At 43.2% G+C, this 24865-nt stretch overlaps 1 long non-coding RNA gene across 1 annotated transcript in view; it reads left to right on the forward strand.

Annotated features, from left to right (window-relative positions):
• Positions 1-24865, forward strand: part of LOC137374109 (uncharacterized) — a 44939-nt gene that overhangs the window by 5009 nt on the left and 15065 nt on the right. The gene's annotated exons all lie outside the window — the stretch shown is intronic.

A 24865-nucleotide genomic window follows, 5' to 3' on the forward strand; every position in this document is an offset into this window, starting at 1 on the left:
CATTCTTCACTTCAGCCTCTTTCCAAGGGCACCACATGTATTTTATAAACCAGTGTGTAAAAAATAGCAACGATAAATAATTCAAATAGCTTTGTCTATCCTAATTGTGCTTTCAGTGCAATCAAAATATACTAATACTCCTTATTGTATCTGATTGAAAAGGTATTGTCAGTGGGCCTTATTTTATAAATTGTTTCAGAGCACAAGCATGGGTTGTGAATCTTTTCTTTTCACAAAAGGCTCTTTGCTCATGATCTATGATGCAATATGTGCTCAGAGTCTGTATGTTCTTTGCTCCAGATTGTTGCTGAGAGGATTCAGAAGAAAAACATGCTTTATTTATTTAGACATAAATGGTGAATCTGCAGGCTATTCTTGCATGTTATTATCCTTGTGGTGGGAAGGCCCACAATGGTATTAAGTGTTTGTGTAGGAGGAAAAATGACAATAAAATAAAATTGTACTATTTTCTCTGTAGATCAGATTTGTATTGTGTACTCTGCCATTTTAATTTTCTGACCACATTTTTGAAGTTCTTTATGATGGAATGATGAAAGTAATGTGCATGCCCAGATGCTGTATACACAGTGTTACGACGAGATGAGAAAGAGGTCTAGGGTTCCCTTTCAGCCTTCACCTGGTCTTACTGTAACAGGGTTTCATTAGCTCCCCCTTGGTGAATCCTTGTTCACCGCTTTTCAATTATAAGGCAAAGAAACCAGCACAAACAAGCTTTCTTAGGTTTAAAGTAGAAAAGTTGAAATTTATTAAACATAAACCTCATTCAGTTGACGCATACGGATACACGATGCACACATGCTAGCATGCATACGTGATACACACATGCAAATTGAGACAGAAAAGAGCAGAAGAAAAATAATGTGGAAAAGTTTGAGGCAATATCTGAAGAATTGTTGTTACGGTTTTTCAAGCTCACTGAAGAGTCCTTGATTGTAGGTAGAGCTTGCTTTTTGTTGGGGCCCAGTATTCTTCTTAAACCTTGTTTGCTATAGGATACTTTTCTCTCTTGGGGTTGATGTGTCTTCAGTGGATTCAGAGGCTTGTGAGAAAGAGATGGGAGCAGACAGGTGAGATCTTCTCAGTCCAGGAGCAAACAGACTTTCTGCCTTCCAACTCTCTGTGGCCAGTTCAAAAGAAAACCCTGGAACAGCCAGGTAGTTATGTGACCAGCTGGTCTAACCAGTCCTGGCCCTTGTGGATAGTAACCTCCTTAGCAGGCCCTGGAATGTGCTTCCTCCACTTCAATGTCTGTTAGTATGTAAATGTTTTTTTCCAGCTACGACTGATCTGTTTAACAAGTCATTTCCTCGCTCCAACAACAGTTAAAAATCAATGTTTGTGACAAAATTGATGTGGATCATTCTTGGCAGGTGGGGGCCTAGCACTTTACTTTGTGCTTCTGCAGTATTTTAGTCAGCTGCTCCCATAGACTTCATGACCCCACCGTGAACACCCTGCCGTGTTCCCCACATGGGGTCTTCCACATTCTCAGCCTTTGAAAATTAAAAACTGCTGCTGAAAAACCTGTTAGAGTTCCTCAATGAGTTCAATGGGCACTTAATTGGAGGCATGCGCCCTACCTGTTCCCTGCCTCCAGCATCCCTTTAAAGATGGCTTCACATTCCAGAGGCAATGGGTCTCAGTGCCAGCTTCTAAGAGCGTGATCTTCAAATCGCACTCGTCTCTGCACCTACACTTAATGAGTTTTAAAAATCCAGCGCTTGCTTCAAGCAGAAAGGAAGATTGCACATCTGCGCATTTAGAATTCTGTGCAGTGGAGCTCAAGCATTTTATTGTAAGCAATAAAATAATGCTATAATACAACAACAACTTTCATTTTTATAGTACCTTTACCATAGGAAAATGTCTCAAGGCATTTCACAGGACTGTTATCAAACAAAATTTGAGACGGAGCCACATAAGGATATAGTAGGTCAGATAGGTTTTAAAAAGCGTTCTAAGGGGGGAAAGGGAGAGGTAGAGCGGCAGAGAGGTTTAGGGAGGGCATTTCAGAGCTAAGGGGCTAGGAAGTTGAAGGCGCGTCCACCAATGGTGGAGCAATTAAAATTGGAGATGCTCAAGAGGCCAGAATTGGAGGAGCGCAAATCTGTTGGAGGGTTGTAGGTCTGGAAGAAGTTACAGAAATAGGGAAGGATGAAGCATTGAAAGGGCGGCACAGTGGTGCAGTGGTTAGCACCGCAGCCTCACAGCTCCAGAGACCTGGGGTCAATTCTGGGCATTGCCTGTGTGGAGTTTGCAAGTTCTCCCTGTGTCTGCGTGGGTTTTCGCCGGGTGCTCCAGTTTCCTCCCACAGCCAAAGACTTGCAGGTTGATAGGTAAATTGGCCATTGTAAATTGCCCCTAGTATAGGTAGGGGAATATAGGGACAGGTGAGGATGTGGTAGCAATATGGGATTAGTGTAGGATTAGTATAAATGGGTGGTTGATGGTCGGCACAGACTCGGTGGGCTGACGGGCCTGTTTCAGTGCTGTAGCTCTAAAATAAATAAATAAATAAAATAACATTTGAAAATAAGGATGAGAATTTTAAAATCTATTTTTCAAACTAAGAAGCTGCTTCCTATTAAATCAGACTATAAAAAATCTATTGCACATATTAAATCACAAATAAATCTCCCTGTCTGTTGAAAAATTATCAGTACTTTTGATGCATCACATATCATTTTTTCACAAATCAACCCACTCAGGAAAAAATGTTATTTTTGTTTAGGTTTATGCTGCAAAACATGCATTTTACAAAAGAATTCTAGAACCACTGTACAATAAAGATGAATATCAAAATGGTGCAGAATTATGTGATGTTGTCAGGACATGTCAAGCATTGCTCTGCAATCTGTATTTTCACCATGTTAGTGTTTTGCTGCACACAAACCCACTCTATTGCTTGCTCTTCATAGCTCTCAATATACTTTTTTAAGGAAATGGTTTGTGCATTGCTGTTTTAGCATGAGCATTTGGGTTTGCATTCAGACCATGCCGATGGGATAACAAAACTATTTTGCTCTCCAACTGTAATGGCCCAAATGAAATGATTTTTGTCAGTCTCATTCCAATTCATGGGTGAGCACAGAAAAAAGACAACTGTAATTATGTGATTTTCGATGTTGAGGTTTAAGTGCAGAAACATCTAAGAGCACTTTTTAATCAAAGTACTGCCTCACTATATTCAAAAACAAGGATAAAAAAAATCCTTTTTAAAAAACAAAACAAAAATCTAGGCCTTTGAAGTTCTTTCTTGAGACCACTTATGAATGCTTTACCTGTTCTGAAATTTCTCACCTTTATTTTTGCAAAAGCATTAACCCATATAAATTAGGAAGGAAGGGAAGCAATCCTGGGAAAGGGGGTTATGGGAGGTGGGGAACAACACGCATGCATGGGTCGGAGTATTTATCTGTGGGTCAGGAAGAGCATACAAACACACTAAGCCCCCGAGCCTGCTCTGCCATTCAATAAGATCATGGCTGATCTGATTGTAACGTCAACTCCACATTCCCACCTACCCTGATAACCTTTCACCCCCTTGCTTATCAAGAATCTATCTACCTCTGCCTTAAAAATATTCAAAAACTCTGCTTCCACTGCCTTTTGAGGAAGAGTTCCAAAGACTCACAACACTGAAAGAGAAACATTTCTCCTCATCTCTTTCTTAAATGGGTGACCCCTTATTTTCAAATAGTGACCCCTAGTTCTAGATTCTCCCACAAGGGGAAACATTCTTTCCACATCCACCCTGTCAAGACCCCTCAGGATCTTATATGTTTCAATCAAGTCGCGTCTTACTCTCCTAAACAAGTCTAGCCTGTCCAATCTTACCTCATAAGACAACCTGCCCATTCCACAAAGTGACTCCTGACAACGCAATCCAGTGCCGACATCATCAGAGCACTCCCAGCTTCGGACATGCACAGAATGGAGCCTTGCTGTCAGTATGCTGCTGCAACAGGTTTGCCAAGACTAATTTGCGCATGCGGATGAAAACGCAGCCACTGGTGATTTGAGTTTCATTTGTTTTTGTTTTTGTGATAAAGTGAGCAGCGCCATCTTTACTACTGGCAGCTGCCAAAAATGTCGCAGACAGTGATGTTTCAGTGCATGAGGCTGCATTTACGCATGGGCAAGTACTGCGCCATCTAGTGGTTGCATTGTTAGCAAACACAGCCTTCCAGGTATTCGTCCAGTAAACCTTCTCTGAACAGCTTCCAACATATTTACATCCTTCTTTAAATAAGGAGACCAATACTGTACACAGTACTCCAGATGTGGTCTCACCAATACCCTGTATAATTGAAGCATAGCCTCCATACTTTGGAATTCAATTCCAAATGATAACATTCTATTAGCTTTCCTAATTACTTGCTGAACCTGCATACTAACCTTTTGTAATTCATTCACTAGGACACCCAGATCCCTCTGCATCTCAGAGCTCTGCAATCTCTCACCATTTAGATAATATGCTTCTTAGACCAAAATAGACAATTTCACATTTTCCCACATTATGCTCCATTTGCCAGGTCTTTTCCCACTCACTTAACCTATCTGTATAATTTTGTAGCCTCTTTATGTCTTCTTCACATCTTACTTTCTTACCTATCTTTGTGTCATCAGCACATTTAGCAACCATACCTTCAGTCCCTTCATCCAAGTTGTAATGAGTTCTTTATGTTGTCTGATGCAACATAAATGCAATGCGTGGAGTCCAGTTATATTGAAGATCTCAAACAAGTTTATTACAGCTAAACTGTTATATACAGTAAAGAGCAAACTATTTACAGAACCTTCCTCTAGGTGTTACAGTTGCAGAGTGACCCTGGCTTGTGGTTACGCCAGTGCATCCTAGTACTTAGCTCATGAACATACTAAGATCTTAAAGGGACATCACTCTTAAAGGCACTCATACAACATCCCCTTTCTTTCCAAAGATAAGTCTCATATGCTACAAGTAAAAACATATAATAAGATAACATCAAAACTAATTGCACAGGGATAGAGATTGTGAAATGTACAAGTGTAGAAGCTTAGAAGTCCATATATCGTTTCTGCGGTTTGACAACTCTTCCAGATCTGGTTATGGTATAACCTTCTGGGGATGTGGATTTCACCCTTGGCTGTTTTGGGTTTGCAGGCACGTTGTCAATGTGTTTGTTGTTGTCCTGTTGTTCCATCACATCCTCATCATCGGAGTGTGTTCTTTCAAGTCCGCTGAGCGCAATTGGAGTATTGCATACTTCTCTTAGTTGGCTTCGGTTCCTTCTCAACACTGCTCCGCTAGATGTTGACCTAGGCTCACTACATATTTTGGATACCTCTGTGGGTAAGCATGTTCTCCTTGTGGGGTGTATGACCCTGACCTTTTGTCCTACATGTAGTTAGGTAGTTCTGCCCCTGCGTGTCGGTCATGCACAATCTTCATTCTCCCCTTTTTTTCAAGCAGTGTCCCCTGCACCTTGGAGAATTTGGACAGATGATGGCTTGGCAGAGTCGTTTGCACTTATCTGCCAAGCATGATCTCTGCTGGTGACGGTAAGCCCATATCCATAGGTGCAGCTCTGAGGTGTAGCACGGCAACACAAAAATCTTGTTTCATTGTCTTACACTTCAGAATAAGTGATTTGACTGTGCGAACCATTTGCTTGGCAAGACCATTAGATCTAGAGTAATGTGGTGAGGACGTCACATGGTTTACACCCCATTTGGCACACATATCCCTGAAAGCTTTGCCCGTATACTGTATCCCATCGTCAGAAATGATCTCTTCAGGTGGACTGAATAGACGGAATATGGCACCCAATGCATCTGCAACGACTGCACTTGAGGTGACTTTTACCTGTCTGGCAATTAGAAATTTGGAGAAATAATCAGTGACTGAGATAAAGTCAGCTCCATTAATGGAAAATAGGTCAGTGGCGATTTTGGACCAAGGGACTGAAGGAATCTTGTGAGGATGTAAAGCAGGGTTGTCCAACATACGGCCCATGGGCCAGCGTCTGGCCTGCCAAAGGTTTCCATCCGGCTCGTGGGTGTAAACTGTACCCAGGGCAGTTCCTCATCCTCGCCAGGGCTCCGTGAATGGAGATGGATTGACAGTGCGTTGCTCCCACCGCGATCGTAACAATATCTATCCAGAATACTCCACATTGCTACAAGTGTGCGGGCAGACAATGACTACTTGTGCAAGAAAAAACAATGCCAGGTATGTCACTAACTCAGTTTTCAATATAGTGACAAGAAAGTAAGTCAATAAATTAGTCTTCTCATTTAAAGCTTCTTCACAAAAATGCACATTTGTTGTTGTTTTTATTAGTAAGATACATTTTTAATGCCTTTATCTTTTGAAATTTGCTCACCAGCTCCCCCAGGCCGAGCAAAAATTGTAATGCAGCCCTCCGCCCGATATGGTAGGACAACTCTGGTGTAGATGTTCTTTGTGTTGTTGCAGCTGGTGACTCTGGCATGTCTCACAGATCCTCATTAGCCTATCAATGTCACTTTTGATCCCTGGCCAATAAACAATGTCTCGTGCCAGTTGTCTTATTCGCTCAATGTTGATATGGCCTTGGTGAAGTTGTGACAAGATGTCCTGTTGGAAAGCTTTGGGCACAATCACTTGTTCTCCCTTGAAGGTAATGCCTCTCGAGATACCAAGTTCATCGCTGTAAGGCCAAATGCACCTGAGGGTTTCTGGCACCTCTTTTACCGTATCAGACCAGCCTTCTATGATGACCATCCATGCTGCCTCCAGTTATGGGTCATTGGCTGTTTCTGAGTGTAGTTGGTCACATTTGTGCTGACCAAAATGTAATAAATCGATTTTGAGCACATCTTCCACCTCAATATCCATGCTGTCTACTTGCAGATCTAGTGGAAATTATTCATTCTTGCTCAGGTTTGGAAATTTGCTCAGTACATCCGAGGTGACCATTTTACTACTGGTTTGTAGTAAGAGTCACTGTAGTTGAGGTGGTGCGCTTGTCAGTGGTTTGCACCAGATCATCTCCAGTGGTGTGTTGTCAGTTTCAACAGTGAGCTGCTTACCGAACAGATAGGTGTGGAATCTTGTGATCGCAAACACCAGAGCAAGTGTTTCATGCTCTATGTTTGAGTAATTGGATTGTGCTGAAGATAAAACATTTGCACTCTCCTAGCTCTTTCTGTGAGGTGTCGACTTCTAGGATTGTCTTCTTCCTTGGATCGTAGTACTGTAGAGTACAGGTTTCTACAAGTTGAAAAATCCAAGACGTCTCTGGAGGTCTTCCTTGTCTTGTGGGTCAGGCATATGCCTAACATCTTCGATTTTGCCTGGGTCAGGATAGATTCCACAACCTGAATAGATGGAGCCAAAGAAATAGATCTGACTTACATTTACCTGGCCCTTCATGCTGTTAACAATGAGCTCTTCGCAATGAGATACTGCCATCAGTAAATGAGATTTTAATCATGTTCTTCTTTGGTTTTCCCCATTACCACAATGTCATCGGCAATGCATATATATCCAGGCGTGTTTTCTATAATTCTGTCCATATGCTTCTGAAACAAATCTTGACTGACAGACAAGCCAAAGGGTAGTCTCTGGAAGCAATATCTTCCAAATGGTGTCCTGAAGGTGGTGACTTCCTGAGATTCCTTAGCGAGGTGTACTGACCAATATCCATGTTTAGCATCCAACTTGGAGAAGAATTTGACTCCTGTGAACTTGGGGTTCAATTCCTCTAATCTCTGAATCTTGTGGGGACATCTCTTTAGGGAGAGGTTTAGACGCCTCAGATTTAGACTTACCCTGATTGCTCCATCCTTCTTCAGTATGCATGTGATTAAGCTGCACCAGTCTGTGTGATGATGCACACGACGGAAGATGCCACCGCGTTCCATGTCGTCTAATTCGTGCTTAAGCTTTTTTTGTATGTGCACGCTGCATTTTATAGGAGGGTCGATTGATGGAATTGCACCCTCTCTGAGGTGCAGTTTGGCATTGCCTTTGAATTCTCCTATGGAGTCGAACCAATCCAGGTACATTTGTTGCAAGTCATGGACTGACTCAATGTGGGTACCCTTGGTCTCTTCTGCTGTAATGGATATCTTGGTGACCTCGTGGATAGTTACAATGTTGAGGTCCTTACACGTTGGTAGCCCTGCCACTGCTGCTCCACTCATGTCTACCGGGTAGAATATTTGTGATTTCCATGCTGACTTGCCATAGCTGCATTGCATTGTTAGTGTGCCACTACAAAGGATGGGTGACCTGTTGTGTGAAGATAACTTGGCAGTTGTCGGTTGTGTCATTGATTTCCAACAATTCCAGAACATATCCTTCAGGATTCGGACTAGTAAGATAGTTGCACAAGCGCCGGTGTCAATCTTGATCCTGAGTGTATATTTGCCAGCTTTTTTGGGGCACATGTTGTTAATAATGGCAAAAGCTACCAGTTGCTTGAATTCATCAACATGATGTGTAAGGTTCACAATGTGAAATCCCTGTTTGTCTTTTGGCTGAGAAGTACTCCTCATTGAGCCTTGTCTCAGGTTTGTTTCGTTGTGGGCTTCGTGTATCAGCTTGCATTTAAGCAGGTCTCTGGCACTCTCCTTGCTGCTGTTGCCTTGTTGCTGCACCTGTCTTCTGTTTTCTGGTGTCCTGCTGTGACGTCTGGCTACGTCTTTGGAGACAGATTTCTTGACTAGGCGGGACCAGTGTCATTTTGCACTGCACGTCTTGCACAGATCTTGAAATGCAGGACAACTTCGCGGTGAGTGAACCAGACCTCCGAAGAAGGGTCACTGACCCGAAACGTTAACTCTGCTTCTCTTTCCACAGATGCTGCCAGACCTGCTGAGTGAATCCAGCATTTCTTGTTTTGGCTCACTTACTACACAGCTTGCTTGCTCTTTTCGACCTAATTATCATGCCAATACTGTTGGCTTCACCTAGTGCTTGTAGATGCTGTTGTCCAGCGACAATGGCTTCATATTTCTTGGCATCCTCTAGCAGTGCATCAATGCTGTGACCTTTCTTTTTTCCCAAGAGGTCTTTCTGAAATGCCTCAATAGGTGTTGAGACAATCACTGACTCCATTATTCGGTCCGACAGCTCAGTTTCTGAAAAATTGATTTTGTTGTCCTTATTTCGGCATCTACTGATGAACTGGTCTATTGGTTCCTGTGGCTGTTGCCTGTAGGACATCGATTCCAGGCAGCGAATTCTAAAATTCACTCATAATCAGAGCTGATCATCTCGCACTTTCCATATTTTTGCAGGATCTTTCGGGTCCTCTTCAGATAAACCAGAGAGATTGATTTTGTGCCCTCATTTTCAACTGCTATCAGTATTTTTAGAGTTTGCTTCTCTGCTTCTACAATCACTTGATCTGTGAAGCATAATCGCATTCTTCCCTTAAAAAGTTGGAACTCAGATGGGATATCCATGGCCTTCCAGTTCATGCTGGGAAATTTGGTATCCATCTTCCTGTTGTTCCTTTGCTTAAAGCTTGCTTTAAGATTTGTTCTATGACTCTGAACTGTTTCCCCTTTAAGAAACTCTCTGTTGTTTAGACTAGCTGTTTGGATTGAGAGGAATAGGTGTTTGATAGTGCTGTGTGTTAATCTTGCTTGCAGCACTTAAGCTTGTCTGTTTACACAGCTGTTCAATAGACAGTTTAATTGCTTTTTCTTTGCTAGAATTTGTTTATGTTCTTCGCACTCGAGTGATTTAATGAGCTTTTTCAATTTTGGCTGCATGGATGAGGCTCCGCAGTGATCGGGGTTTTCCCCACTTTTTGCAATCGGATGTCTCCTGTAATGGTGCTGACCTCGATCAGCCTGGGAGAGGAGTTGGGTCTTCCCTGGTTTTTTTTCCACAGAATCTTTAGAAAAAAATCAATCTTTTAAGCACTTCAAAGCTTGTTTTTTTTAAACCAGTATCCCTCGACCATCAGCCCAATGACTCACTCGATTTACTTGCAGCCTGTCGTTCTGAGCTCTGTCATCTACAGCTGGAGGTATATTCTTTCTTCTTTCCACTTTTTGGGCCAGTATTTCGTTTGAATTTTCTTTCCAGTGGATGTAGGAAAGGTCGATTTTAAAGCTGTTTGACCTGTGGTCTTCAACTTAGACTTTGGCGGGAATGTTACGCCTGCCCCCCCTACAAAGAGCAGGTTGGTGGTGGAGGGGGCGTAAAATGGAGCAGGAGGCTCGGGGTGCCCTTCCCGACCCGATCCCCTCTCCGCAGCCACTTTACACAGGGCGGCGGTGGCAAAAAACAGCCTGCCACCCCAGGCCAATCAAGGCCCCTAAGTGGCCACTTAAGGGCCTCCACCTGCCACCACGGGGATTTTACCCATGGCCGGTCAGACGACCCAGGCCTGAGAGAAGCCGCCTGACAAAAGCAGGTGGCCCAGCTGACTGCCTGGGGGTGGGGGGGGTGGATCCCTCATGATCAGGCACCCTATGCCCAATGGACGACCGCCACTGCAGCCCCAACCACCCCCGACACCCAATACTCAATTTGTCCCCCCAATCGACCACCCTTGCCTTGCTGGGGCCTGACTGATCACCCCCGCCGAGGCACCAAAAACTTACCTTCGTTCTCCATGCTCCCCGACATCTTCATCCCGATGGCTGGGTTGCAGTCCCAGCAGTGGTCACCGCTCCCAGTGGCACTGCTGGGAAAGAGAGCTGCTGGCCTGCTGATTGACCGGCAGCTCCCTTAGGCGAGACCTCCTGCCTCAAGCGGGTGGAAGCCCCGTCTCAGACTAATTAAAGGCCAGGGAACCGCAAGATGTGGATCGGATCCCCAGGCCAGGCGGAGGTGGGTTCGCCAGCATCTTTTCAGTCGGTGGAAAGCTGCCGTCCGCTGAAGGAAAAATACCGGCCTTTGTCTTCTCACACAGCTGCCATCATGTAATGAGTTCTTTATGTTTTCTGATGCGCCATAAATGAGATGCGTGGAGTCTAGTTATGCTGAAGATCTCAAACAGGTTTATTACAGCTAAACTATTATATACAGTACACAGCAAACTATTTAGAGAGCTTTCCTCTAGGTGTTACAGTTACAGAGTTAGCCTGGCATGACTGCATCCTGGTACTTAGCTCATTAGCCTACTAACATCTTAAAGGGACATCACTCTTAGTCAATCATACAACACAAGTCATTTATATAAATTGTAAGAAATTGAGGCCCCGGCACTGATCCCTGCAGCACACCACTCGTTACATCTTGCCAACCAGAAATTGACCCATTAATGCCTACGCTCTGCTTTCTTTTAGCTAGCCAATCTTTTATCCATGCCAATAAGTTATCCCCTACACCATGAGCTTTAATTTTCTGCAATAACCTTTGATGTGGCCCCTTATCAAATGGCTTCTGGAAATCTAAGTACAATACATCCACCGTTTCCATTTTATCTGGAACTTCTTCAAAGAACTCCAATAAATTGGTTAAACATGATTTCTCTTTCACAAAACCATGTTGACTCTGCCTGATTACCTTGAATTTTTCGAAGTGCCCTGCTGTAACGTCTTTAATAATAGTTTCGAACATTTTCCCGAAGACAGATGTTAAACTAACTGGCCTGTAGTTTCCTGCTTTCAGTCTCCCTCCCTTTTTGAATAAAAGAGTTATATTTTCTATTTTTCAATATAATGGAACCTTCCTCATATCTAGGGAATTTTGGAAAATTAAAAACAGTGCATTCTTCCATCCATTAGATCCACAAAAATAAAAGTTAAAACATTTCTTCAGGCAAATTTCTATGTTGTCTCAAGGGTTCCAGGGATCACTTTAAGTGTACGACCCACCCCTTTGAACCTCAAAATTGCAAACAAGGTCCAATGCACATTGTAGGAGCCTCATTGGATATTGAAAGTCTTCCACCTTAAACAGCCTGCCCTTCTCAGGACCCCACCCAAATGACAGTGCCAGTGTAACTGACACAGAAAGTGACCCAAAGTCATTTTCTTTATGCCAATGCCACCTCAGTCACACTGTGTTGGTCACAGTTAAAAGTGACCCCATGCTATGTTGCATATAAAACTCAAACCCTGTCAAAACATAGAAGTGTTAATACTGACTTTGTTCGGTAATAAATTTGGTGCCTCTATGCTAGAACAGACCATGCTGAATTTTATTTATAGGCTGCATTTCCCGAAGTTATTACTGGAAATGGGTGCGGCATGCGTTGGGTAAATGAGTGAAAAGCCGAGCGCGATTAAATAGCAGCCACCCAATTAAGAGTCAGGAGATGCAGGGACTGTCCAGTGAGAGGACGGAGGCGGCAGCAAAGGCGTCGTCAGATGACGCCGCGGAAGCTCAAGGCAACTTTTCTGATGAAAGGTCATCGACCTGAAGCATTAACTCTGTTTCTCTCACCACAGATGCGACCAGATCTGCTGAGTATTTGCAGCACTTTCTGTTTTTATGCTACATTTAAAGGGCTGACAGCCCTGCACTCAGTACTGCCTGCTTTTCCAGTGCCCCTGCCTGACTGCTGCCTGCTTTTCCAGAATCCCCGCCTGGCTGGTGCTTGCTGCTCCAGAACCCCTGTCTGACTGGTGCTTGCCGCTCCAGAGCTTGTGTCTGCTGTTCCAGAGCCCCTGCCTGACTGCTGCCTGCTGTTCCAGTGCCCCTGCCTGACTGCTGCCTGCTGTTCCAGTGCCCCTGCCTGACTGCTGCCTGCTTTTCCAGAGTCCCCGCCTGGCTGTTGCCTGCTGTTCCAGTGCCCTTGCATTTGGGACTGCCAAGAATCTGATCAGAAGCCTGCAGGCAGAGTGGCAGAAGGAAGACCCCAGGTGGTCCCACGGTTCAGTGATGCCTCCCTCCAGATTCTCCTCCAGGCTGCAAGGGAAAGGCGAGAAGTCCTCTTCCCCAGGGATGGGATGACGAGATCAGCCCACCTGACCAAGCAAGCTTGGACAGAGAGAGGGAGGAGGTCAGCAGCCGTGGGGTCACCCCCAGGACCTGGATCCAGTGCTGGAAAAGATGACCTGAATCTGTCTGCCAAGGTGAGTGCTCCATACACTTCCCACCCTTTGGGCTTATCTTGTGTCAGAGGGAGAGACTGCATTTGGTGGAGAGGGTGTGGCCACCCATCCATGGCAATGAGGTTAGGTGTTAATCTGTTAATTGTATATCAATTGTTTGATTATATGCAGGCGGAGGGTGTTAATTGGAGTCTTACTTGAGCACATATAAGCAGACACTTGCTGAGACTGGCAAAGGGTTTGAGTGAGGAGCTACAGGCACAATAAATGTGAAACTGAGTAAAGATAGACTCCAGAATTTCTGGAGTTTAACAGGGTAGCAGAGGATGGTTGCCTAAAGCTGAAGGTTGGAAACTAGGATTTTTTTTACATAGAAAACTAAAATTTCACAGGCTATTGTGTAAAATATGGCAGAAGGCAAGTGTAAATTGTCAGGTTATGATTACCCTCCGATGTTCTCTGAGTCTGAACCATATGCCCAGTGGAAGAATGAAGTGGATATGTGGACATCGGTTACATCTCTACCAAAGAGGAAACAAGGTATGGCCTTGGCGTTGTCACTTCCTACCACAAATAAAATCAGAAGTAAAGTGTTTTGTGAACTGGATGCTCGTCAGTTGGATACTGATGAAGGTTTGGATCTTCTGCTAGAATTATTGGATGAAATTTACAAGAAAGATGACCTATTGAATGCGTATGAGGCATGGTCAGACTTTGATAGATTTTGAAAAACAGATGATTATTCAATGGAGGAATATATTGTGGACTTTAACAGATTGTATAGAAGATTGAGGAAATTCAATTTGAAGATCCCTGGTCACATATGGACAGACTCCAGGTTCAAGCTGGGATTCGATTCTTGGACAAGGACTCCTGTTGGATCAAATGTCTGCTGCCTTAAAGAAATTCCTGGGGAAACAGTCATTTCCTGCAGCCCTGGTAGAACAAACAGGGCATTCTGTGGTGACACAAAGAATGGAGAGCTCAGTGTTTACTAGATTTCAAAATGGTCCATATAAGTACAATGGAAGAGTTAAAGACAAGAGGAATGAGGATGAAAGCTCCTATTACAGTGGAAGACAGGATTGGAACAGCAATCAAAGGCGAATGGATCCCAGGAATGCCGAAGGAACAGTTAATAGGTGCTGCAGATATGACTTAAAGTATCATTATGCAATGAACTGCCCTAAACGGAGGGGCAGAGTCCTTGAAAAAACACACGATGCAGAGAATTCTGGGGCACAAGAGGAAGATACTGATGAATCTGCACGAATTGTACAAGCGTCGTGAAGGTGCTGCTATTATTAATTTTTTTTTTGAGGATTTGTGTTTAAAAGAATGTGAAAAATACCTGAGAAGATGCCTGGACCTGTTTTTTTTTGGAAAGATCACTGGAAGGACTCTTGGGAATTTGTTTAAAATAAACACTTATTGGAAGTCACATGTCTTAAGCTAAGTAAACAGCCATGGAACATGGACCATGGAACTGTTTAGGCTTAGGGAAGTCACATGTCTGGATTTATGACTGCCAGGAGTTTTGGTTTCATTTTTGGATATTGTTTGGAGTTCAGTTGATGTGTATCCTGCAAAGAGGGAAGCCACCCAACTCATCCTTTTCCACCTGCTATGGAAAATCTTCTGAGAATCCAGTGTGATAACTGAATCCACTGATGCAGTAATTCTCCCAAAAAACCCGCAAGACTACTCCTTGATGTCTCCTGAACAGAACTGTTCCAGAAAGATCCCAGTGACAGCCATCTATGTATACCCGGACGCCAGACCAAAGGGCCATCTGGAACATTCCATACCTTATACTTTTTCTTAAAGAATTGGCAGTAACTTGGCCAAAGTATTTTTTTAAATTGATCTCTGCACAGCCAGTTTTTTCATTTTCTTTATTCTTTTCTTTAACCAGTATGTGCATTTGTATTAGGACATTTTAGAAGGGTAGATATTTATACTTTCATATTTCAAACTGTGTGTTAATCAGCTTTGCAACTTTATTGAAGTCTTGTTTTATAATAAATCAACACTTTAGTTGTTTATTAATGAAACCTGGTTGACAGAGTTTTGTTCTGAAACTAATATGAAGTATATAATTGGCTGTATCAGTAACTGGGAAAACATTTAAATATATGTTGTGACCAGTGGAGTACTGGAATTAGAGAACTAGATTCCTCCAACCTCCATCTTAACAATAGTCACAAGGAATTTTCGTCCTGTGATGAATGTGTTAGTTGCGGATTCATTCAACGGCGCTGTATTGGATAGTGCTTGCACATCAACAGTATGTGGAACTGATTGGTTACAATGTTATCTAGATTCACTTAGTAGGAAGGATCGACACAAGGGTAAGGAGTATAAAAGTACTACCAGCTTTATGTTTGGTGATGACAACACATTCAAGTCACTGAAGAGAGTAGTAATTCCATGTAAAATAGCTGGAATAAGCCATTTTATCAGTACTGATGTAGTCTCTAGTATGATACCTTTTACTGTTGAGTATGCCTTCAATGAAAAAGGCACAAATGAAACTTGATATGGAGCGTGATAAGGCAATTTTTTTGGAAAGTCAGTGAATTTGCAGTTTACCCAGTCAGGGCATTTTATATGCCCTTAACAAAACTTGATATTTCCAGTCAGAGTGTTAGAGAAGTATTAATGGCATCAGGTGTTAAAATCAGAGAGATAAAAAGCAAATTGTCTTAAAGTTACACCGACAATTTGCTCACCATTCTTGTCAGAGATTAAAAACCCTGCTAATGGATGCAGGTGTGATTGATGACAAGTATGCCAGGATAATAGAAGAGATTAGTGAAAAGTGTGGAATCTATAAAAAGTATCAGAGGACATCATCACATCCTACAGTCAACCTTCCATTGGCATGGGACTTTAACAAGGTAGTTGCCATGGATTTAATGATGTGGGACAAAGACAAGAATATTGTCATTCTACATTTTATAGACCTGGCAACTAGATTTAGTCTTTCTACAATAATAAATAGCAAAGACAAAAGGGTGATTATAGACAAAATTATGAAGAAATGGATAGGGACTGGACTTGGGGCACCAGCTAAGTTTCTGACTGATAATGGAGGGGAATTTGTATGACGAGTTCAGAGACATGTGTGAAAACATGAACATTATGGATATGAATACTGCAACTGAAAGTCCTTTCAGCAATGGGCTCTATGAATGGAATCATGCAGTGGTTGCTGAAATGCTGCCTCAAATCTTAGCTGACCAGCCAAACTGCAAGTTGACAACTGCCCTGGCATGGATGGTTCATGCGAAGAATCCACTTCAGATGGTTGGAGGATATGGTCTATGGGTGGAATCCCAAATTACCTTCCGTACTGTGCAACAGTCCTCCTGCTCTAGAGGGTACTACAGTTAGTTCCATTTTTCTGCACATTTGAATGCTTTACATGCAGGGAGACAGGCTTTCATCAAGGCTGAGGTCTCTGAGAAAATTCGGAGAGCTCTGAGGCATTGTATAAGGCCATCTGAGGCAGAATTGAATTCAGGAGATTTGGTGTATTATAAAAGAGAGGGTCATGGGGAATCGGTCATGATGTTAAGACAGTAGTTACCAAGCATGGAAATTCAAGCTATTAAGGTTCATTCCTTGCGATTGATCGGGGTTGATTACAAAATCTCAGAATCTAGGCAGTTGATAGAGGGAAACGATGCACCTTGTACCTCTAATACTCGCGTGTTTTGTGATGAAGGCCCTGAGGAACAGAATGAGGTAGATCAAGGGTTGGATAGTAATGTGAGGAATCATGACACTCAAGAAAGAGCTATCGCATCCAAAGGACAATTGCATCGAGTTGGCACTTGGGTAACATGTATTCCAGAGGGGTCTAATAGATGGACAATTGTGCGATGTGCAGGAAAATCTATTGGTTAAATGTTCAAGATAATAGCCAAGAAGCAAGGTCCATAGGTTGGCAGAATGGGGTGAAAGAGTGGAGAGTAGGAAAGTGCAGTGTAAGTTCTAATAGTGAGTCTGGAAATAACTCGCATAAGGAAACGATCACATGCTGGAGAAAGAGCCTCCGATAATGTGCGAGGGAGATCTTCTAGCAGTAGTCCTGAAAGACATCAAAGTGCTAATACAGAACATAGTCTGAGCAGATTCCACAATGAAATGAAGGCTAGAGAGCAGCCTTTGAATAGAACTAGAAGCAGAAGTCCTCTTGACCGTAAAGCTTTAGAGGCTGCCGATAAACTGGAGGATAAACTAATAAGAAAAACAAAACATAAGGAATTGGAGATTGGCGAGTTTGGAGTTTATTCTGAGGTACCAGATCGGGGACAGCCGGCCTTATCACATAGATGGATTTGTACTGAAAAAGTCCTTCCCAATGGAACTTATAAGGCCGAAGTGAGGCTAGTTGCAAGGGGTTTTGAAGAACGATAGGGGGATACCGATGTTAGAGTGCACTCTCCTACAGATGGAAAAGTAATCTTGAAAATTATTTTAGCTCTTTTGGCCACATATTCATGGGAGTGTAGATCCATTGACATAAAAGCCACATTTCTGCAGGGTGATACTTTTCAGAGAGAAGTGTTTCTGAAACCACCTAAAGAGGCAGCAGATGCAGAAGGAAAACTATGGAAACTGAACAAATGCATCTATGACCTCAATGATGCTTCCAGGGTGTGGTATTTCTTGGTGACATCTGTTTCATTGAAAATTGGTTGCGCTCAACTAAAAGCAGATCCTGCAAAGTTTTATTGGTATCAGAAAGGGAAACGTTCAGGCATCTTCATGATGCACGTTAATGATTTCTTATGGGGTGGTAGTGTGGATTTTGAGAAATATGTTATTAATAAGATTGGTGCAGAATTTATGATTGGTCAGGCTTGTGAGGTCTTTGAATATATTGTTTTAGATATTAAGCAGACTAGGTCTGGAATAACTTTAAATCAACAATCTAATCCTATTTCGAGAGTGTTACTCCCATCTCGATTAATTGTGTTAGGTCATCACAGAAAGATGATGATATATCTAAAGCAAAGATTGAGCTATTGCGAAGCTTGATTGGTCAATTAAACTGGTTGTGCTCTCAGAACAGGCCTGATGTTAGTTTTGATGTGCTGGAGTTAAGCACGATGATGAAACATCCGAAAATTGAGGTGGTTTTAAGGGCAAATAAAACATTGAAAAAACTATATCTGGAGAAATGTGTACTGAAATTCCCATCCTTAGGTGACCCAAAGAACATGAAGCTAATAATTTTTAGTGATGCTTCACATGCTAATCTTGCTGATGGATATTCGAGTGCAGCTGGTTTCATAATATTTCTGATGGATGAAAATGGGAAATGTTGTCCTTTAGCTTGGAAGGCTAAGAAAATAAAACGGGTCGTTAAAAGCACTTTAACTGCGGAAACACTGGATCTTGTGGAGCCAGTGGATATGGGGTACTATTTGTCAACTGTTTTGAGTGAAATTCAGAGCAAGAGTCAAACTGAAGATAGGGTTATGTGGATAATCATTCTTTGTGGGGCAATGTACACTCTACAAAAAGTTTGAGTGAGAAAAGATTATGTATTGACCTCGCTGGGTTGAAATAAATGCTGGAGAGAAAGGAAATTTCCAAACTTAAATGGGTAGATGCATGTCATCAGCTAATTGATTGTTTCACAAAAAAGAAATGCTAGTACAAAGAAATTGTTAGGGGTGCTAGAGGAGGGGCATCTCAAAATGTAATACTTTGTACCTAATATGGAATTTATTTTGATTTATTTTGAAATGTTCTTTGAGCATGTTAATCCACATTGTATTATAAAAGAAAGAAGGGAATCTGTTAATCTGTTAATTTTGGACCAATTGTTTGATTAAATGCAGATGGAGGGTCTTAATTGGGGTCTTACTTGAGCACTTATAAGAAGACACTTAGTCTAGTGGAGGGTTTCAGTGAAGAGCTATATGTTGTAGTTCTTTAACTCTACAATGAATGTCAAACTGAGTAAAGATGGGCTCCAGCATTCTCCTTCCATAACAAGCTTTCTGGAGTTTAACATTAAGGAATTGGAAATTGCCCCTGAGGCATTTCAGTGAGAGGTGCCCATGTGTCACTGCATTCCCCTGCATAGTCCCTCGAGAGTGGAAACATGCAGGAGGCATCTGTGTGCCCCCATCATGTTTCGCTGGACAATCATCTTCAGAGGTCTGGGCTTTTCCCTGCTGGGAGACAAACTTTGTTCATCATTGTGTCTGCAAGGGAAGACTGCCCACAATAGGAAGGAGTGTGCCAAGACCAGTAGTGGAGTGCCTTATTTCCATGTCCTCACCCCGATGGAGGAGGAGGCCATGGAACTGGCAGGTCTACAAGGCGGCCCCCTCCCCCCCCACCTCTATAGCTGAGGGTTAGGCATGGGCGCCTGCCCAAGAGAGTGAGTGAGCATCTCCTGGGGCACAACAGTGTATCTGGTACCAATTAGCCATGCTGCGCAGGTGGTCATCACTGCATCAATGGAGAAACAGATTGGGGTGGTTGGAATGTCACAAAAGGCGGACCCTAATCCATCAATGTCTATGATTTCTCATATCAGTCAAAACGAATGACAAGAGCGAGGAGCTGAAGAGACTGGGGGCAGTCCCCCACCTCTGAGGTGGAGGAGAGAGCCTCAGAGGGTCCACCATCACATAATTCCCCCACACCCCCCATCAGCACAGATACTGTCACGTTGGTGGGCAGTCGCACGTGTTTAGATCTGGTGAACATAGCACAGACACGCCTGGCAGCTGACAGAGGTGGTGACAGCCCAGGGTACTGGCAGTTGGAGGGCTGTGGGAGGTCAGACCCATGCCGAGTTCCAGGCTGATGACATGCCTATGTTGTCCGTGGCAACACAGGAAATGCTGCAGCTGCAGTGAGAGGTCAGGTAACATCTGGCAGAGATGCCAGAGGCATTGCGTACACAAGCTTGGATGATGGAGGAGTCGATCCAGGCCTTGGGTGCTGCAATGTCTCTGCCGGTTGTGTGTCTGTCTTCCTCCATCGCAGCCCAATTAGTGGCTGCCAGAGATGCGCGCTGACCTGCAGTCCATCACTTTGACTGTGAGCTCTGTGCAGCATTGGCAAGCTGAAAGGGGCATAAGGCACCTGGAATCTCCACCAGGTTTATGTCTCTTTCAGGTCAGCAGGGAGGTACAAGTGCGTCATATAAGTGGGGAGGATCAGCTGCCTTCTGCATCTGGGAGTTCCTCTCAGGGTGCTCCTGGTGTGAACAGTAGCTCCAAAGTCCCTTTGCCAGTGATGCCAGTGCCTCCATCATCCCCGCTGACAGAGGTGGCCTCTGCACCTTTGCAGGAGGCCTTCGGTGTGCCGGGGTCCTCCATGTCTCAGGCAGCTAGAGGACGGCCACCAAGCTCATCCCAAGCCGGGGCAGCAAGGTCAGCAGCCTGTCTCCACCTCAGCTGACAGTGCAGATGGAGTACCACATAGGAGTACCTGGAAAAGATGTAAAAACAGCACCGAGATGCACTTAAAGGATCACGGGTGAAGATACAGTAGAAATGGGTAGTTGTGCATTGATTGTGACGCAGAATAAAATAATGGTGTTGACTCACCACATTTCCTTTCTGTTGTTGATGCCCTTTGGGAATTCATTTAAAACATTCCTCCCAATGGGCTGGAAATGAGAGACTAAGCCCCAAGCACTCAGAGCTTTAGCCTTGCCGCTGTGCGAAGTGCACCTGGGTGCTGCAATACAGAATGAAGGAGGCAACAACAGGGCTGCTTAAGGGTAAGGCTTTATTGTTGCAGTTCCACAAGGCAATAAGACTTAAAGGAAATGTGAATGTATAAAGGTGTCTTGTGCCTCACTTGTGCATCGCTCATGGTGCCTCTCCTGCTGTGTCTGGGGTCCGTCATCTGGCACTGCCTGGGCAGCATCCTCCTCCACATCCTCATCATTGGAGAAGGCATCGTACTCCATGATATCCTCACTGGTCAACGCCTCCACCCTATGTAGCTCCCAGGTTGTGCAATTCACAGCAGACCACCACGATACACAAGACCATCACTCGGGCATACTGAAGGGCTCCACCGGATTTATCTAGGCATTTAAATCTCATCTTGGGAGATCAATGGCTCAATAATTGCTCAGGATGACCCATGGAAAATGTTGTACCTCTCCTCTGCATCTGTCCATGGGTTCCTGACAGGCGTCAGTAGCCATGTCCTCAGTGGGTATCCCTTGTCTCCTAGGATCCATCCCTGAAGGCGCACTGGGGCATGGGAACCTGGGACTGCCAGAATATATAGGCATTGTGGCTGCTTCCTGGGAATCTGCATACATCTGCAGGATCCATTAGCGGTGGTTGCAGACCAGTTGCACATTGAGGGAGTGGAAGCCCTTCCATTTAATGAAGGCAGCAGGCTGGTCCTTGGGAGCCTTGATGGCCACATGCGTGCAGTCGATGACCCCTGCACCTGGGGAAATCCAGTGATGGCCCCAAATCTTATAACCCTCTCAGCTTGACTGTTTGGATTGGTGTAGTAGCGCACATAGTCGCTGATCTTCCTGAAAATAGCTTTGGGGACCTTCTTGATGGAGTGATGCGCCACAGATTGGGAGATTCTACATATGTCTCCAGTAGACCCTTGGAATGAAGTTTAGTGGCATGGTGACCTTCTGCACCATTGGCATCGGGTGTTCACCAAGTCCCATGGGCCTCAGCTCATCTTGTATCATAGCACGTAGATCATTGCTTGCCTCCTTGGAGAGGCACAGTCTTCAAAGATGCTGCCGCTCTGACATCTGCAGGTAGTTGAACTGTGGCGGTAGACCCTTTTGGGAGGGTAGCTTCTTCTGCATATTAGATCTAGCTGGTGTGCCCCTCTGCATCCTTCTCTAGCCTCCCGTGCCTGAGTCTGGCTCTCCTTTGTGCCTCAGATGGTGCTGGTGCCCTTGCACATTCATGTTCCTCCCTCCTCTCTGCTGCTCCTCCACCTTCATGGGGGCCTTGAAACCAGGGTGAATGAGGCCTATGAGAGGTTGCCTTTCCCTGAGTGCAAGGCCTTCAGGTCAAACAGACCCTCCCCCTCCCCTTAATAGTGACCTTCAATGAGGTGTCACTATCCCAATGCCACCCTGGTATGGCTCCCTCACAGTTCTGGCACCTTAGCCCCCATTCCTTACAGTGCTTCCCAATGCCCTCCCCCTCTACCCTTCCTACCAATGGTTGCTGCCTCACCTGATATCTTCCCAGTCAAGCCAACACTGAGCTCCTGCCTCCTTGTCACCTCCTTTTACCAGGCGAGGCCCCGAAGCCCCATGGTTCCATGTGCCATCAGAAAAATTCAAAACACTGAATAAAATTGCAGTATTTTGGGATGTTAAGTACCACAATGGCTTCCTGTCTCATGAATGTGCGAAGCCCGCTCTCCATGTCAGTTTACAACAGTAAAATCCCAAAGAGACATCACGACAGTCTGACGTCTTTCATCCTTATTTTATGACCACCCTCCCCTGCCCCAACTACCCCCCCCCCACCTCCATTCCCATCTCAAACAGCCCCTTAAAATTTAGTCACATATCTTTGCCAACCTATATAAGTCTGAACTATTTTGGGCAATAAATGCAAAGTACAGAGATCTGTGCATCAGTCATAATAGAAAACAATTTGTTTAAATTTATACCCAGACCTTTAACATCATGATTTTAATTGCAGGAATTATTGGCTTTTCAAGCAAGAATTAATAGCATGGCTGAACAGTATGAGGATTATTAAAAGATCATTTTACAGCTGTTATGAATTTAACTGGCTTTGGGTGTGTAACTCGTCAGCAACATTAAAATTATGCATGAAATCCAAGAACAGCATTTGTTCAGATCTGCATTTTCCAGCAAACATAATTACATTGCAAGGGTACAAATAACTTATATAAAAACAAGAAATGCTGGAACCACTCAGCAGGTCTGGCAGCATCTGTGAAAAGAGAAGCAGAGTTAACATTTCGGGTCAGTGACCCTTCTTCGGAACTGACAAATATTAGAAAAGTCACAGGTTATAAGCAAGTGAGGTGGGGGTGGGGCAAGAGATAACAAAGGAGGTCTAGATTGGACCAGGCCACATAGCTGACCAGTAGGTCACAGAGCAAAGGCAAACAATATGTTAATGGTTTGTTGAAAGACAAAGCATTAGTACAGATTAGGTGTTAATACACTGAATATTGAACAGCAGCAAGTGCAAACCTGAAAAAAACAATGGGTAAGCAAACTGAACAAACTAAGATGAAATGAAATAAATGCCAAAAAAAGATTGTAAAAAATGTAAAAAAGAATGTAAAAAAAAAAGAAGAAAAAATAACTAAAAATGAAAGTAAAATGGGGGGCTGTCATGCTCTGAAATTATTGAACTCAATGTCCAGTCCGGCAGGTTGTAGTGTGCCTAATCGGTAGATGAGATGCTGTTCCTCGAGCTTGCATCTCATCTACCGATTAGGCACACAACAGCCTGCCGGACTGAACATTGAGTTCAATAATTTCAGAGCATGACAGCCCCCCATTTTATTTTCATTTTAGCTATATTTTCTTCCTTTTTTTAACATTCTTTTTTACATTATTTACAATCTTTTTTTTGCATTTATTTCATTTCATCTTAGTTTGTTCAGTTTGCTTACCCACTGTTTTTTTTCAGGTTTGCACTTGCTGCTGTTCAATATTCAGTGTATTTACACCTAATCTGTACTAATGCTTTGTCTTTCAACACACCATTAACATATTGTTTGCCTTTGCTCCGTGACCTTTTGGTCAGCTATGTGGCCTGGTCCAATCTAGACCTCCTTTGTTATCTCTTGCCCCACCCCCACCTCACTTGCTTATAACCTGTGACTTTTCTAATATTTGTCAGTTCCGAGGAAGGGTCACTGACCGAAACATTAACTCTGCTTCTCTTTTCACAGATGCTGCCAGACCTGCTGAGTGGTTCCAACATTTCCTGTTTATATTTTAATTTCCAGCATCCGCAGTATTTTGCTTATACAAATAACTTATGTTGCATATATGAAACTAAACATATTAATAGTGTGTTTGTGCATTCATAACAAGCAACATTGATGATAATAGATCCCATGCTTATCACTACTAATGTAACATCAATAGACCAACTAGAACTCAATAACCTTTATTTGCTTTGTAAAAAAAAAATCAACTCTCGCACAGCAAGGAAATGCCTCTGATTTGCATTGGCTTTTATTTCTGAACTTAGACATTGGGGAAAACTATATTTAAGATTTCCAGCATTTGCTTCAAAAGTTCAAATACAACTTGAAAAGTTTGCTAAATGATGGACACAAAATAATTAAAATAAAAATCTCAAGCACTGATAACTGCATTAACTTTTGAAAACTAGTCCCTCCGTGGTTTAGTAGCTGCTTCCAAGACCACCCACTGCTGTCCTAATGTGACATTTCATTTCCCACATTATTCTTAAGCTTCCTCTAAGTGTGATTACCTAATTAGTGCAACATAATATGCAGATTGGTGCTGTAAATCCAGGTTCATTGAAAAATGTGTTGAGACTAAATATTCAAAAATCAGTTCAAAGTAGATACATTAAAGCAGACATGGAGAGAAATCTTTCAGTTTGTCTATTTGTGCTGATTTAAACCTAGGTCTCAGATTGTAAAGGGTAGTGTACTCACCAGCTACACTACTTAATAACCAGTTCAGAGTAACTTCACTTGTTTCTTTTACCTGACTTTCCTAAAGCCACTAGTAGTATTAGATCACCTGAAGTGAATTCAATGTTAATGCATAACACACATTGCAAAATGCGCTTGGAGATTGCAGGAATTGTTTTTCTGAAGAATATCATTGACATGATTATTT

This window comes from Heterodontus francisci, chromosome 10 (genome assembly GCF_036365525.1).
Source record: "Heterodontus francisci isolate sHetFra1 chromosome 10, sHetFra1.hap1, whole genome shotgun sequence".
NCBI lineage: Eukaryota > Metazoa > Chordata > Chondrichthyes > Heterodontiformes > Heterodontidae > Heterodontus > Heterodontus francisci.